Source organism: Dendropsophus ebraccatus, chromosome 3 (assembly GCF_027789765.1).
Source record: "Dendropsophus ebraccatus isolate aDenEbr1 chromosome 3, aDenEbr1.pat, whole genome shotgun sequence".
Classification (NCBI taxonomy): Eukaryota; Metazoa; Chordata; class Amphibia; order Anura; family Hylidae; genus Dendropsophus; species Dendropsophus ebraccatus.
Window position 1 is genome coordinate 162,578,526 of NC_091456.1, and position 16,737 is coordinate 162,595,262.

The window sequence follows — 16,737 nt, forward strand, 5'->3', positions numbered from 1 at the left end:
GCTGGAGCCTGGACACTGAGATGTAACCGGAGGAAACGAAGCGGAGCCTGCGGCCTGACTCCTCCCCCGGGCCGGCCTCTCCTCCCTGTCATATCCCTCCTCTCCGGGCCGGCCTCCCCTGTCATCTCCCTCCTCTGCTGCCCCATCCCGGCCCGGCATCTCCCGGAGCGGCCGCCCCAGCCCGGCTGCTCCTCATCCCCCCAGATCTGGGAGCAGTCAGCGGGATCCGAGCCCCTCACACCCGGGGGCCTCTGCCCTCACATCCCCGGAGCCCGTGCCCTCACACCCCGGAGCGTCTGCCCTCACACCCCGGAGCGTCTGCCCTCACACCCCGGAGCCCGTGCCCTCACACCCCGGAGCGTCTGCCCTCACACCCCGGAGCGTCTGCCCTCACACCCCGGAGCCCGTGCCCTCACACCCGGGGGCCTCTGCCCTCACACCCCGGAGCGTCTGCCCTCACACCCCGGAGCGTCTGCCCTCACACCCCGGAGCCCGTGCCCTCACACCCGGGGGCCTCTGCCCTCACATCCCCGGAGCCCATGCCCTCACACCCCGGAGCGTCTGCCCTCACACCCCGGAGCGTCTGCCCTCACACCCCGGAGCGTCTGCCCTCACACCCCGGAGCCCGTGCCCTCACACCCCGGAGCGTCTGCCCTCACACCCCGGAGCCCGTGCCCTCACACCCCGGAGCGTCTGCCCTCACACCCGGGGGCCTCTGCCCTCACACCCGGGGGCCTCTGCCCTCACACCCCGGAGCGTCTGCCCTCACACCCCGGAGCGTCTGCCCTCACACCCCGGAGCGTCTGCCCTCACACCCCGGAGCGTCTGCCCTCACACCCCGGAGCGTCTGCCCTCACACCCCGGAGCGTCTGCCCTCACACCCCGGAGCCCGTGCCCTCACACCCCGGAGCGTCTGCCCTCACACCCGGGGGCCTCTGCCCTCACACCCCGGAGCGTCTGCCCTCACACCCCGGAGCCCGTGCCCTCACACCCCGGAGCCCGTGCCCTCACACCCCGGCGCGTCTGCCCTCACACCCCGGAGCCCGTGCCCTCACACCCGGGGGCCTCTGCCCTCACACCCGGGGGCCTCTGCCCTCACACCCCGGAGCCCGTGCCCTCACACCCCGGCGCGTCTGCCCTCACACCCCGGAGCCCGTGCCCTCACACCCCGGCGCGTCTGCCCTCACACCCCGGAGCCCGTGCCCTCACACCCGGGGGCCTCTGCCCTCACACCCCGGAGCGTCTGCCCTCACACCCCGGAGCCCGTGCCCTCACACCCCGGAGCGTCTGCCCTCACACCCCGGAGCGTCTGCCCTCACACCCCGGTGCGTCTGCCCTCACACCCCGGAGCGTCTGCCCTCACACCCCGGAGCGTCTGCCCTCACACCCCGGAGCGTCTGCCCTCACACCCCGGAGCGTCTGCCCTCACACCCCGGTGCGTCTGCCCTCACACCCCGGAGCGTCTGCCCTCACACCCCGGTGCGTCTGCCCTCACACCCCGGAGCCCGTGCCCTCACACCCGGGGGCCTCTGCCCTCACACCCCGGAGCGTCTGCCCTCACACCCCGGAGCGTCTGCCCTCACACCCCGGAGCCCGTGCCCTCATACCCCGGAGCGTCTGCCCTCACACCCCGGAGCCTCTGCCCTCACACCCCGGGGCGTCTGCCCTCACACCCCGGAGCCCGTGCCCTCACACCCGGGGGCCTCTGCCCTCACACCCCGGTGCGTCTGCCCTCACACCCCCGAGCCCGTGCCCTCACACCCCGGAGCGTCTGCCCTCACACCCCGGAGCCCGTGCCCTCACACCCCGGAGCGTCTGCCCTCACACCCCGGAGCCCATGCCCTCACACCCCGGAGCGTCTGCCCTCACACCCCGGAGCCTCTGTCCTGTAATGGAGGTGGAGAGCTAAGCTGGAGAAACAGTACCCCATAACAGGACCATCTGCCATACCCCCATAATAGTGCCACATAACAGGACCATCTGCAATACCCCCATAATAGTGCCACATAACAGGACCATCTGCAATACCCCCATAATAATGCCACATAACAGGACCATCTGCAATACCCCCATAATAATGCCACATAACAGGACCATCTGCAATACCCCCATAATAATGCCACATAAAAGGACCATCTGCAATACCCCTATAATAATTCCACATAACAGGACCATCTACAATACCCCCATAATAGTGCCACATAACAGGACCATCTGCCATACCCCCATAATAGTGCCACATAACAGGACCATCTGCCATACCCCCATAATAGTGCCACATAACAGAACCATCTGTAATACCCCGATATTAGTGCCACATAACAGGGCCATCTGCCATACCCCTATAATAGTGCCTGAGGGCCCCATAACAGTAACATCTGCAATACCTTCATAATATTGCCAACTAGAAAGCCCCATACAAGTACCATCTGTCATACCCCATAATAGTGCCAACCTGAGTGCCTCATAATAGTACTATCTGCCATACCCTCATAATTGTGCCAGAGTGCCTCATAATAGTACCATCTGCCATACCCCAAAATAATGCCAACCAGAGTGCATCATAACAGTACCATCTGCGGTACCTCCATAATAGTGACAAAGTGCCCCATAACAGTACCATCTGCAATAACCCCATAATAGTGACAAAGTGCCTCCACAATAGTTCCTACTATTAGCAAAAGTAAAAGAAAGAAGAAACCACATGGTTTACTAGAGATGTTAGGGCTATAGGAGGTATAAAGACACTGGAAATGCAGATGACAGAGAGGGGTGAAAAATTATACAGAAGGCAGCAAAGTAGATTATAAATGTGGCTAAAGCCTCAAAAGGGGAAGGAATGGCAAAATCTATTAAGTAGGGGAATAAAACCTTCAGATATGTCGCTATGTTGGCAGCATGTAAAAATGATGGCCGTCATTGGTTCGTTTAAAAAAAAAAAAAGTATTATGAAAGACGGCTGTCATGTTTACACAGTGTGAACCTAGCCCATTAGTGGCGGAAAGAAGAAGAAAAACTGCAGCATTACTAAGATAAGTAATGGGGACAATACATTCATGGAAGGAAATAAGGTGGTCGCTGACTATCTGATTAGCTACTTCTTCTCAGTATTTTCAGAAAGAGGTCTTCACAATCACAGGATGGTTGGACACAGCACTGGCTCCAGTTGTATGGCTTCAGCCCCAATGTTTTCAGATGCTCATGTTTCCGAGGAGTGTCTCACTTCTTGGCGTATGTATAATACCAATGTGCTCTCGGTCATCCAGGCTACCACAAGCCTGTGTGTCCACGTGTATATAAATATGCGTACCGGTGCACTATACTTGATAGCAGATACAACTCTTCTACTTAATATTTTGGAAATGGATTTGACTCACGTTTAGTCGTTCATTTTCTTACTTTATTTTCTGATACATTCGCATGCTGATATGCAATGGTAGCTCTGGGCTCTTTCAGGTGTGCATAGAACGGAGTGGGCGTTCCTTACTGCCGTGACGCGACGTTTCGGGGTCGCCCCCTTACTCACGCATGAGTAAGGGGGCGACCCCGAAACATCGCGTCATGGCAGTAAGGTTTTAGCTGGTGCAAAATTTTAGCTTGGGGCCCCCCCATCTCACCCGGTCAGGCAAAGTCCTATCTAACGTTATATCCAATTACTCTAATGTGCCACCATGTTCTAATGCACTGTCACTGCCTCCACCTCATGTACTGCACTACTGCCCCTATAAATAATGGACTGTACTGTGTCATTGTCTAATCATTGTATTCCAATCTTTGACTCTCCAGCTGAAAAACTACAACTCTCATCATCAACTGCCAGTTGGAAACGATGGGGGTTGTAGTGCTGCAACCTGAAGAGCCACATGCTGCAAAACTAAATAAACTGTCAGCAGGGCACGATGAAGTTTGAACTTCTGCAACCTGGATAAGTCACCTGATGTCACCTGCAGTCCTATGTAACACCACAGATAACAGTGATATCCTTCTGAGTACAAATAATGTAGTAGTCACCTGCAGTCCTATGTAACACCACAGATAACACAGTGGTATCTCTGAGTACAGATAATGTAGTAGATGTCACCTGCAGTCCTATGTAACACCACAGATAACACAGTGATATCTCTAAGTACAGATAACGTAGTAGCTGTCACCTGCAGTCCTATGTAACCACAGATAACAGTGATATCTCTGAGTACAGATAATGTAGTAGATGTCACCTGCAGTCCCATGTAACACCACAGAAAACACAGTGATATCCCTCTGAGTACAGATAATGTAGTAGTCACCTGCAGTCCTATGTAACACCACAGATAACAGTGATATCTCTAAATACAGATAATGTAGTAGATATCCCTGCAGTCCTATGTAACACCACAGATAACAGTGATATCCTTCTGAGTACAGATAATGTAGATGTCACCTGCAGTCCCATGTAACACCACAGATAACACAGTGATATCACTCTGAGTACAGATAATGTAGTAGTCAACTGCAGTCCTATGTAACACCACAGATAACACAGTGATATCTCTGAGTACAGATAATGTAGATGTCCCCTGCAGTCCTATGTAACACCACAGATAACACAGTGATATTCTTCTGAGTACAGATAATGTAGATGTCACCTGCAGTCCCATGTAACACCACAGATAACACAGTGATATCCCTCTGAGTACAGATAATGTAGTAGTCACCTGCAGTCCTATGTAACACCACAGATAACACAGTGATATCTCTGAGTACAGATAATGTAGATGTCCCCTGCAGTCCACTTCTCCTCTCCTCCATGGTGTAAGTGGTTCCCGCAGGGTCGAGGCTCCCCCCCCCCCCCCCCCACCAGATCACAACATTGCTGTACTCTCTGATGTTACTTGCCGGCTGTACAGTGATGTCACCTGACCTGGGGGAGGGGCCTCAACGCTGAGGAGAGGTGGATTGCAGCACAAGTTGGAGCTCGACGCGGTAAAGGTACGGCCATAGGACACAGCTTGGGCCGCCAACGCAGATGTCTGGAGGAGGCGCTGGTACTTGCTGTCATCTGATTAGGTAAGAGGCCCAATCAGATGACAGCATGTGCCAGCTTCCCAACCTTTTCCACCTCGGGGCACCCCTTGGGAAAAAAAATTACCTTGGGGCTCCCCTACTAAATAATGTTCTACAAATAAGAAAACCATCATACAGTGACTCACAGGTGATGTCTTCTTTGATCTGAGGCGTCACTTTCCCTTTTCCTCTCCATCCAGTCCAGACCTCTAGGATGATTCCTTCCAGCTACGTTTCATCTCTTCAGAACCTGCGAGACAAACAATTTAGGCTCCGCACATTTCTAGCAGCTTCCTTTCCTTTCTCCCTCCTGTAGGCTCCCATAGTAACTGCGCTGTTTGGTGTTATGTGCAGTAAAGCGAGTAGGAATATGGGATGCCCCCTGTATGTAGGATCCCCTGCTGTGCCCCCATGAGCTAATAATACCCCCAGACGTGCCCCCATGAGCTAATAGTGGCCCCCATGAGCTAATAATGCCCCCTGCTGTGCCCCCATGAGCTAATAATGCCCCCAGAGGTTCCCCCATGAACTAATAATGTCCCCTGAGGTGGCCCGCATGAACTAATAATGCCCCCTGAGGTGCCCCCATGAGCTAATAATGCCCCCAGAGGTGCCCCATAAACTAATAAAGCCCCCAGAGGTTCCCCCATGAGCTAATAATGCCCCCAGAGGTTCCCCCATGAACTAAAAATGCCCCCAGAGGTGCCCCCTATGAACTAATAATGCCCCCAGAGGTTCCCCATGAACTAATAATGCCCCCAGAGGTTCCCCCATGAGCTAATAATGCCCCCAGAGGTGCCCCCTATGAACTAATAATGACCCCAGAGGTGCCCCCATGAACTAATAAAGCCCCCAGAGGTTCCCCCATGAACTAATAATGCCCCCCAGAGGTGCCCCCATGAACTAATAATGCCCCCAGAGGTTCCCTTATGAACTTATGCCCCCAGAGGTGCCCCCATGAACTAATAATGCCCCCAGAGGTGCCCCCATGAACTAATAATGCCCCCAGAGGTGCCCCCATGAACTAATAATGCCCCCTGCTGTGCCCCCATGAACTAATAATGCCCCAGAGGTGCCCCCTATGAACTAATAATGCCCCCAGAGGTGCCCCCTATGAACTAATATTTCCCCCAGAGGTGCGCCCTTTGAACTAATAATGCCCCCAGAGGTGCCCCCATGAACTAATAATGCCCCCAGAAGTGCCTCCATGAACTAATAATGCCCCCAGAGCTGCCCCATGAACTAATAGTGCCCCCATGAGCTAATAATGCCCCCAGAGGTGCCCCCATGAACTAATAATGCCCCCAGAGGTGCCCCCCATGAACTAATAATGCCCCCTGCTGTGCCCCCATGAGCTAATAATGCCCCCAGAGGTGCCCCCCATGAACTAATAATGCCCCCTGCTGTGCCCCCATGAGCTAATAATGCCCCCAGAGGTGCCCCCTATGAACTAATAATGCCCCCAGAGGTGCCCCATATGAACTAATAATGCCCCCAGAGGTGCCCCCATGAACTAATAATGCCCCCAGAGCTGCCCCCATGAACTAATAGTGCCCCATGAGCTAATAATGCCCCCAGAGGTGCCCCCATGAACTAATAATGCCCCCAGAGGTGCCCCCATGAACTAATAATGCCCCCAGAGGTGCCCCTAAAAAAAACAAAAAAACATCCTACTCACCTAATCCACGCTGTGCAGGCAGCAGCTCTCCTCCTCCTCTTCGGGCTCCATCTTGCGAGCCGCAGGGACGGGACTTCCGGCAGGCGTGATGACGTCACATCATCACGCCTGCCGGAGAGGTCATGTCCCGGCGTCCCATAGGCTGCTGGTATGAAGTGCCGGCAGCCTATGGGAGGGAATGCAGGAGGAGGACGCTGACAGGTCCTGCTCCTGCATTCTGCTCGCTTTAATGTTCCGCCCAGACACTGTGCGGGCGGAACATGAAAGCGATCTGTGCATCCCGAGAAGCTGCGCGGCCGCAGCTTCTCGGGATGCTTAAAGAGACAAGTGGCAAGGGGGGCCGTGCGGGCCCCCTTAGCGTAGGGGCCCGGTCGCCATGGCGACCCCTATAGCTACGCCACTGCATAGGAGAAGGTTTGGTAGGTGAGGTTAGTGACATAGGAGAAGATTTGACTCTTTCCTGATGACACTGTATGCAATAGGGTTAATATTCCTGGAGGTGTCAGTAATATGGAGAATGATTTAGCTTTACTAGATAAGTTGTCCTAACAATGGAAACTGCTGTTCAAAGTTTTCAAATGTAAAATTGAGGAGGAGGAATCCTCTATCTAGGTTTCATATCAGCAGTTCTGTGTTGGTAAAAACTTCAGAATTAGAGATGAGCGAACCGGGTTCGGGTTCGAGTCCATCCCGAACGTTCGGCATTTGATTAGCTGGGGCTGCTGAACTTGGATAAAGCTCTAAGGTTGTCTGGAAAACATGGATACAGCCAATGACTATATCCATGATTTCCACATAGCCTTAGGGCTTTATCCAACTTCAGCAGCCACCGCTAATCAAATAAACCCTACAGATGGTTGTGCGTGAAAATCCCAGTAGATCAGCAGTTTCTGAAAGACCAGCCCTTCTGGCACCAACAACCATGCCACGTTCAAAGGCACTCAAATCACCTTTCTTCCCCATACTAATGCTCGGTTTGAACTGCAGGAGATTGTCTTGACCGTGTCTACATGCCTAAATGCACTGAGTTGCCGCCGTGTGATTGGCTGATTAGAAATTAAGTGGTAACGTGCAGTTGGACAGGTGTACCTAATAAAGTGGCCGGTGAGTATATATATATATATATATATATATATATATAATGGTATGCTGGGCTGTATATATAATGGTATGATGGGCTGTATATATAATGGTATACTGGGCTGTATATATAATGGTATACTGGGCTGTATATATAATGGTATGCTGGGCTGTATAGCTAGAGGTATAACCAGTAGGAACAGGGAGATTGTGATCCCGTTGTAGAGTTCTAGTGACTTCACATCTGGAATACTGTGTCCAGTTCTGGAGACCTCACCTACAAAGGGATATTGATTACATAGAAAGGGTCCAAATAGAAAAGATTTTAAATTGTGAACAGTCTGAAGCATAAAACATATCAGGAAAGACTGTATAAATTTGAATCTGTATAGTCTGGAGGAAAGTAGAGAAAGGAGGACATGATCGAAACTAAATGAGGTTCAAGAGGGAAGAGTTCTTTAATTAAAAAAGGGATAAAACAAGAGGACACAGTCTGAGGTTAGCTGTGAGAAAGATCAGAAGCAACACGAAAAAAAAATATTGCTTTACTGAAAGAGTAGTAGATGCTTGGAACAAACAGATGGGGTAGGTAACTCTACAATACCTGAATGTAAACATACCTGAGTGCATCGTAATAGTTCTAAATAGCTGTGGCCTGGCTGGTGTATATCTGGCTATAATATATATATATATATATATATATATATATATACTATATTTCAATACATCTAGGTTATCGCTATATATACAGTCATGGCCAAAAGTTTTGAGAATGACACAAATATTATATTTTCACATGATCTGCTGCCCTCTGGTTTTTATGTGTGTTTGTCAGATGTTTTTATCACATACAGAAATATAATTGCAATCATATTATGACTAACAAAAGCTTATATTGTCAGAATGAGTTAATGCAGCAAGTGAATATTTGCAGTGTTGACCCTTCTTATTCAGGACCTCTGCAATTCTCCCTGGCATGCTCTCAATCAACTTCTGGACCAAATCCTGACTGATAGCAGTCCATTCTTGCACAATCAATGCTTGCATTTTGTCAGAATTTGTTGGTTTTTGTTTGTCCACCCGTCTCTTGATGATTGACCACAAGTTCTCAATGGGATTAAGATCTGGGGAGTTTCCAGACCATGGACCCAAAATCTCTATGTTTTGTTCCCTGATCCATTTAGTTATCACCTTTGCTTTATGGCAAGGTGCTCCATCATGCTGGAAAAGGCATTGTTGATCGCCAAACTGCTCTTGAATGGTTGGGAGAAGTTGCTCTTGGAGGACATTCTGGTACCATTCTTTATTCATGGCTGTGTTTTTAGGCAAGACTGTGAGAGAGCCGATTCCCTTGGCTGAGAAGCAACCCCACACATGAATGGTTTCAGGATGCTTTACAGTTGGCATGAGACAAGACTGGTGGTAGCGCTCACCTCGTCTTCTCCGAATAAGCTGTTTTCCAGACAATCCCAAACAATCGGAAAGGGGATTCATCAGAGAAAATGGCTTTTTTTCCAGTCCTCAGCACTCCACTCCTTGTACCTTTTGCAGAATATCAGTCTGTCCCTGATCTTTTTTCTGGAGAGAAGTGGCTTCTTTGCTGCTCTCTTTGAGACCAGGCCTTGCTCCAAGAGTCTCCACCTCACAGTGCGTGCAGATGCACTCACACCTGCCTGCTTCGATTCCTCAGCAAGCTCCCGCAGCTGAAACACTTTTAAGATACGGTCCTGGCGCTTGCTGGTCTTTCTTGGGCGCCCTGGAGCCTTTTTGGCAACAATGAAACCTCTCTCCTTGAAGTTCTTGATGATGCGATAGATTGTTGACTGAGGTGCAATCTTTTTAGCTGCGATACTCTTCCCTGTTAGGCCATTTTTGTGCAGTGCAATGATGACTGCACGTGTTTCTTTAGAGATAACCATGGTTAACAGAAGAGAAACAATTATGCCAAGCACCAGCCTCCTTTTAAAGTGTCCAGTGGTGTCATTCTTACTAATGGTCCTTTTACACGGGACGATTATCGTTCGTTTTTGCACGATAACGATCTAATTAGAACGATAATCGTACGTGTAAACGCTGCAAACGATAAAACGACGAGAGAGAAATCGTTCATTTTGATCTTTCAACATGTTCTTAAATCATCGTTGATCGTTCACAAAAAATTTGCAGATCGTTCAGTGTAAACATTCTTTCAACGATTTCCCCTATGTGTGAGATAGGCTTAAGCGATCGCAAAACGATTGCAAAACAATTATTCCATACGATGTATCGTTCCGTCTAAACGCTGATCGTTATTAAAAAAAAAAACATTGTTCATTCAAAATCGTTAATCGTGCGATCGGGCGAATTATCGCACCGTGTAAAAGTACCATTAATCATGACAGAGTGATCTCCAGCCCTGTCCTAGTTGGTCCTTTTAAGACAGGGCTGCAATGATGTTGAAATGTGTTTTGGGGGATAAAGTTAATTTTCTAGGCAAATATTGACTTTGCAAGTAATTGCTGTTAAGCTGATCATTTTTTATAACATTCTGGAATTTATGCAAATTGCCATTTTAAAAACTAAAACAGTAGACGTCAGCCGGGACCAGCTGAATAATTCAGCAGCGTGAACAATATCCATAACCCAAGATATATCTAGACATAACAATCCTTGAAACGGAGTAGAAAAAGAAAATGTGTATACCAAGAAAGACACTATTGTAAGGAACACATACTGCGAAAGTGAGGGACATTACCGACAACGTACGTGTGAAATCATTGCATGAAGCCCGTTTTATGCCCTTATAATGCAGCGTAAAGCCCCTTATTTGTCGGCAACTTATAAAGAAGGTTTTCTGACGAATACTACGACATCCCTAATCGAACCACTGACTTTAAATGGGTTATCCAGGATTAGGAATATAGTGCCACACCTGTCCTCGTTGTGTTTGTGTTTTTACAACTCTGCTCTATTCGCTTCAATGCTGCTGAGCTGTAATTCCACACACAAACTGAGAACCCCTTTAAAGGAGAAGTCCGGCGAAAATTATTTTTTTATATGTTATTACTTATGGAAAGTTATACAATTTTCTAATGTACATTAATTATGGGAAATGCTCATTTCCCTTAATTTTGTGTATCAGGAAGTGTTAGAATTATCTCTGAAGCAGTGACGTCACGACCAACGGTGTAATTCCTATGGCGTGTCCAGCAGGGGGCGCTCTATATATAGAAGTCAATGAGTACCATTGACTTCTATATATAGTGCGCCCCTGCTGGACACTCCATAGGAATTACAGTGTATGTAATGTAATGCACTGTACTGTTGTGACTTTATGAATACATTTATGGAATACTTTGGGGAGCAAGTGTCCTTGCTCCCCAAAGTATCCCATAAATGTATTCAATGAATACATTTGCAGGGCACCGAGCAGGGAGGGAGAGAGGTGCCATCTACCTCCCCCCTCCCTCCCTGCTCGGTGCTGGGAACATATACAAAGTACTACTCCCCCATTATCTGCAGATAATGGGGGAGTAGTGCCTGTGCTATCCCTATCACCGCCCGCGCCGCCGCCGCTCACACAGGGGCTGCTATTCATCGCGCCGCTGATTCCCCGCCGCCCGCGCCGCTCCTAACTACCCGCCCGCTCGCTCGCTCGCCCGCCCCGTTCCTGGCCGCCGCTCTCTGCTCATGCCAGCCGCGTCAGCCCGCCCCCACCCCGGCCGGGAGCACGGCGCTTCCTGGTGTCCCCGGCCGGGGTGGGGGCGGGCTGACGCGGCCGGCATGAGCAGAGAGCGGCGGCCAGGAACGGGGCGGGCGAGCGAGCGGGCGGGTAGTTAGGAGCGGCGCGATCGTAAGTTTGATGCCGGGAGGAGGAGGAGGAGGAGGGGGAGCGGCGGGGGGCATGAATAGCAGCCCCTGTGTGAGCGGCGGCGGCGCGGGCGGTGATAGGGATAGCAAAAGGTACTACTCCCCCATTATCTGCAGATAATGGGGGAGTAGTGCTTTGTATATGTTCCCAGCACCGAGCAGGGAGGGAGGGGGGAGGTAGATGGCACCTCTCTCCCTCCCTGCTCGGTACCCTGCAAATGTATTCATTGAATACATTTATGGGATACTTTGGGGAGCAAGGACACTTGCTCCCCAAAGTATTCCATAAATGTATTCATAAAGTCACAACAGTACAGTGCATTACATTACATTACATACACTGTAATTCCTATGGAGTGTCCAGCAGGGGCGCACTATATATAGAAGTCAATGGTACTCATTGACTTCTATATATAGAGCGCCCCCTGCTGGACACTCCATAGGAATTACACCGTTGGTCGTGACGTCACTGCTTCAGAGATAATTCTAACACTTCCTGATACACTAAATTAAGGGAAATAGCAGTATATGAGCATTTCCCATAATTAATGTACATTAGAAAATTGTATAACTTTCCATAAGTAATAACATATAAAAAAATAATTTTCGCCGGACTTGTCCTTTAATGGACTGAAGGCAGTCTAAGGGCCCTATTACATGGGACTATTATCGTGCGAAAAATCGGTAAAATGTTCGAATTTAAAGAGTCACTGTCGTTAAATATTTTTTTTTGCAGAAATCATAGTCCAGGCGATTTTAAGAAACTTTGTCATTGGGTTTATTAGACAAATATGCCATTATCTGCATGTAAAAAGCCTTTTCCCAGGCCCCCCCTCCTCTCCTCTCTCTCTCATCCACTGCTCAGAATCAGGAAATCTCGACAGTTTTTTTTATCAGTCAGATCTGTCTATTCTATGAAGAGGGGAGGGGGAAGGAACGAGATGGGCAGCAGAGAGCCGAGAACAAAGGATTACACATGGGGGGAGCTATTCAGATCCCTATTCAGAGGTCAGTGGTGACTGTCAGAGGAGAGAGCCTGTGATGTGAATGTAAATTAACTCTTTGTTGTCCTGTTTTGGTGCCTCATCTCTCACCTCTCCATAGAGAACAATGAAGACAGGGGGGAGAGCTTCAAACTGCTTTTTCATGATAAAAATTCATTACTATCATAGTAACGATTGTAACTGACGATTATCGTTCTGTGTAATGTGGTGAACAATTTCAGGTTAACAATAAACAAACTTGTTTGTGTTAATCGTTAAAAATCGCTCAGTGTAATAGGACCCTAAGGGAACAATAATCTGCCAAATCGGGACGATCATCACTCTGCGTAATAAAGACAACGATCAGTCGATGAGTACAATCATTGGCTGATCGTGTCTTCTGGCCCTGAACTGAAATCACGGGCTGCTGATGCGTGGCTGATGGCTTATAATGTGTAAAGAAAATAATGACGTTCATACATTACCACTCCTCGCTCCCCGATGTTCTCTTCCCTTCTCGGTGCTTCCCACAGCCGCTGATGCAACTTCAGAGCCAGTCTCTGAAGTGACAGGCGGCTTAGTCAATCACTGTCCTGGACGGGACCCCCGTCACATTAACAGTCACAGCGTCGGCTGCGGGGATTGTGGAGAAACTAAGAGAACACCGGGGAGCGTGGACAGGTAATGTATGAACGTTTATTTTATATCAAGGGCTGCACGGACATCGCTAATGACATATGATATATACAGCTCTTGCTGCACGACAGTGTAATGGGCTTCTCCAATTGTTTACTATAGTGATGGGGCCATGTAATATGCTTAGTAATGGTGCATTTAGACAGATTTATCTGACAGATTTTTGGAGCCAAAGCCAGGAATGGATTTGAGAAGAGGAGAAATCTCAGTCTTTCCTTTATGACCTGTTCCCTGTTTATAGTCTGTTCCTGTCATTTTGGCCTCAAACAATCTTGGTTTCTGACTGTGTGTTGGACAGAATAGCGCAGAACATACTATGTGGTAAATATGGGGTTTTAAGCTTGGGAGTGGCACACAGATGTACCAATGCCGGACTCTGCAAACTGTGTGAAAAGAGCTCTGAGCTGCTAAACCAATTCCTCTCCATCTCAGTATCACACCCTGTGGTTTTTGTTGCAGTCATCTGATTAACACTTTTTATTTCCCTTTCTTAATAAATGGACTATACAGTTAACGGGGTTGTCTTCCAGAAACAGCACCTCTCCTGTCCTCAGTTCGAGTTTGGGTTTAACCCTTAGGGGACACAGCCAGTTTTCATTTTTGCGTTTTCGTTTTTCCCTCCTCGTATATATAAGGCCATAGCGCCTGCATTTTTCCACCTAGAGACCCAAATGAGCCCTTATTTTTTGCGCAACTAATTGTACTTTGCTACGGCAGATGTAATTTTTGCCTAAAATGTGCCGGGAAACCAGAAAAAAATTATATGTGTGGTGAAATTGAAAAAAATATGTTTTTTTTTTAATTTGGGGGGGGGGTTGTTTTTACTCCGTTCGCCCTGGGGTAAAACTGACTCGTTATATATGTTCCTTAAGTTGTTACGATTACAACGATATGTAACATGTATAACTTTTATTTGATTTGATGGCTTGTAAAAAATTAAAACCTTTTAAAGAAAATATATGTTCCTTAAAATCGCTCCATTCCCAGGCTTATAGCGCTTTTATCCTTTTGTCTATGGGTCTGTGTGAGGTGTCATTTTTTGCGCCATGATGTGATCTTTCTATCGGTACCTTGATTGCGCATATATGACTTTTTGATTGCTTTTTATTACAATTATTCTGGATTTGATGCGACCAAAAATGCGCAATTTTGCACTTTGGGATTTTTTTGCGCTGATGCCGTTTACCGTGTGAGATCAGGAATGTGATTAATTAATAGTTCGGGCAATTACGCATGCGGCGATAGCAAACATGTTTGTTTATTAATTTATTTATTTATTTTTATTTATAAAATGGGGAAAGGGGGGTGATTCAGACTTTTATTAGGGGAGGGGATTTTGTGTTATTAAAAATACATTTTTCTTTTACTTTACACATATACTAGAAGCCCCCCTGGGGGACTTCTAGTATATGCACTCTGATCTCTCATAGAGATCCATGCAGTATAGTTATACTGCATGAATCCATGAGATCGGTGTTCTATTGCTTTTGGCTGCTGCAGCCAAAAGCAATAGAATGCTGAGCCGGGATCAGCGCCATTACGGCGCAGACCCCGGCCCGGGATGGATGCGGGGATCGCCCCCCCCGCAATCGCGCCGCAGGGGGGCGATCCCCCCACTAGACCACCAGGGATGGATATGAGCAAGTATTTAGAAGCAGCTGTCAACTTTGACAGCTGCTTCTAAGTACTTAATTAGCGGGCACGGCGATCGGACCGTGCCCACTAATAGCCGCGATCCCGGGCTACATGTGGCACCCGGGATCGCGGCAGTTCAGAGGGGGGTCGCCACGCGACCCCCCTCTGAACTCCCATAGCGGCACGAGGACGTTCAGTAACGTCCTGGTGCAGCTATGGGTTAACAGGTCAGTCCAGGTGGTGCTGTTTTTGCAAGACAGTAACTGTGCATTTTCTTTTCTTACAATTAAATACCAGGTTTTTGTGTTTGTACTAGCGACTAGTGTGCAAAATGCTACGTTTACATAAAAACATTATTACATAACATAATCTTTCTAGGGCCCTAATTTATGGCTGAATACATAATGTAGTTTTGCCTCTTTATAAATCACTGGTCAGACCACACATGGAATACTCTGTACAGTTTTGGGCACCGGTATATAAGAAGGACATAGCTGAACTGGAGTGGGTGCAGAGGAGGATTGTAGTGTATGAACACAGACCAGGCTCTTGGGCTGCTTACTTTATGGATGACAAAGTTCATGAAGGGAATGGGTGGGTTACAGTACCAGGACAGGTTATCAAGCTTGGGGTTATTTAGTTCAGAAAAAAAGACATCTTACGGGCGATCTGATCACAAAGTACAAATATATGATTGGACAGTACAGAGATCTTTGTAGAGATCTTTTTACTCCTAGGTCTGTAACCATGACAAGGGGGCATCATATACGTCTAGAGGAAAGAAGATTTCACCACCAGCACAGACGCGGATTCTTTACTGTAAGAGCAGTGAGACTATAGAACTCTCGGCCACATGATGTCCTCATGGCTTATTCATTAAATAGGTTCAGGGGAAGCCTGGATGCTTTTCTTGAAAAAATATAATATTACAAGTTATGGACTAGATTTAGGGATTGTCCAAAACAGCCGAGGTTCGGGTTCGTATAAACCCGAACGCTCGGCATCAGATTCCCGCTGTCTGCCTGCTCCGTGGAGCGGGTGGATACAGCGGGAGGACCGCCTGGAAAACTGGGATAGAGCCTATGGCTATGGCTGTATCCCAGTTTTCCAGGCGGTCCTTCCGCTGTATCCACCCACTCCACGGAGCAGGCAGACAGTGGGAATCATTACCGAGAGTTCGGGTTCGTACGAACCCGAACCGAACTCAGTTATAGGACTCTAATCCAGGAATTTTTCTGATTGACATTTTAAATTCGGGAAGGAATTTTTCTCCCTGTGATGGGGCAATTCTCATCTGCCTCATAGCGGTTTTTGCCTTCCTCTGGATCAACACAGTAGGGTTTCTGTAGGTTGAATTTGATGGACTCTTGCCTTCTTTCAACCTTATTAAGTATGTGTCTTTTGTTAGGTGCACCTTTTTGAGTGAGTAATAATGCAAAGTACAATAACTCATTTTAAAGAGACAGGAGACACCACAGAAACCACTTCTACGTCTCAGTACAGCGCAGTCTTTGCGGCTTTGCAGAGGTGTAGAGTATGTTGTCAGAGTAACTTCCTCTACAGTTTATTATAGACCACTACAAATAAAAACTTGATTTGCAATATTCCGTACAGAAACCTCTGGTAAAGTAAATGAAGCATATAAATTAATGGAGCATATAACTTAGTAATGTATATATAATAACACCACATTCGTTCTATAGATATGTATAAGTGAGTATTAGATACAGCACAGGCAGGTTGCCTTAAAGGGGTTATCCTATCTTACAAAAA